General features: G+C 46.6%; 1 pseudogene; it reads left to right on the top strand.

Moving 5' to 3' along the window:
* The first annotated feature begins 307 nt into the window (after positions 1–307).
* On the top strand, positions 308–1002 carry LOC125108384 (glyceraldehyde-3-phosphate dehydrogenase-like; annotated as a pseudogene).
* The last annotated feature ends 233 nt before the right edge of the window (positions 1003–1235 follow it).

The raw sequence follows: 1235 nt of genomic DNA, 5'->3' as shown, positions 1-1235 counted from the left end.
GAGGGAGGCATTATCCTTACTACATTGGCCAGCAGACAAACCTATCCTTGTCTTAGAAAGAGACCATCCCTGTCTTCCAAAACTGTTTGCTGTACAGACATCCTTGAACAGATAGTCTGGAAAAAAAAAAGCTGTTGGTGTCTATACCCACAAGACATGAAGTATAAATACAAGACCCATGGAAAATTCCCTTCTAATAATATTACAAATAAAAATGTACACTTAAAAAGATCATGGCTTTCTGCTCCTCCCTGTTCAGTAGACAGCTGCATCTTCTGGTGCAGTGTCAGCTGTGTCCCAAAACACGATGGTGAAGGTCAGAGTAAATGGATTTGGCCTTATTGGGCACATGGTTACCAGGTCTGCCTACCATTCTGGCAGAGTGAATATTGTCACCATGAATGACCTCTTCATAGACCTCAACTACATGGTCTACATATTCTAGTATGATTCCAACCACAGCAAATTCCATAGCACAATCAAGACTGAGAAAAGGAAAATTGTCATCAGTGGAAAGCCTATCTCCATCTTTCAGGAGTGAGATCTCTGCATCAAAAGGGGTGATGCTGGTGCTGAGTATGTTGTGGAGTCCACTGGGGTCTTCAACACCATGGAGAACACTGGGGCTCACTTGAAGGGTGGAGCCAAAGTCATCATATCTGCCCATTCTGCTGATGCCCCTATGTTTGTGATCAACATGAACCGTGAAAAGTATGACAGCTCCTTCAAGATTGTCAGCAATGCCTCCTGCACCACCAATAGCTTGGCCCCTCTGACCAAAGTCATCTATGACAACCTCAGCATCACAGAGGGGCTCATGGCCACAGTCCATGGAATCACTGCTACCCAGAAGACCATAGAAAGCCCCTCTGGGAAACTGGAAACTGTGGTGTGGTGGCTGAGCAGCTGCCCCAAACATCATCCCTACTACTTGGCACTGCCAAGGTTTTAGGTAAAGTCATCCCTGAGCTGAATGGGAAGCTCACCTTCATGGCCTTCTGAGTCCCCACCCTCAATGTGTCAGTCGTGGATCTGACCTGTTACCTGGAGAAAGCTGCCAAATATGACAACATCAAGAAGGTGGTGAAGCAGGCAACAGAGGGCCCCTCAAGGGCATGCAGAGCTACACTGAAGACCAGATTGTCTCCTGTGACTTTAACAGTGACACCTACTCTTCCTCCTTCAATGCTGGGCTGACATGCTCACAATGACCACCTTGTCAACCTAATTTCCTG

The sequence above is a fragment of the Lutra lutra genome, chromosome 9 (genome assembly GCF_902655055.1).
Source record: "Lutra lutra chromosome 9, mLutLut1.2, whole genome shotgun sequence".
Lineage (NCBI taxonomy): Eukaryota > Metazoa > Chordata > Mammalia > Carnivora > Mustelidae > Lutra > Lutra lutra.
Note: the sequence above shows the minus strand (reverse complement) of the source record. Positions and strands in the feature narration are given on the sequence as shown.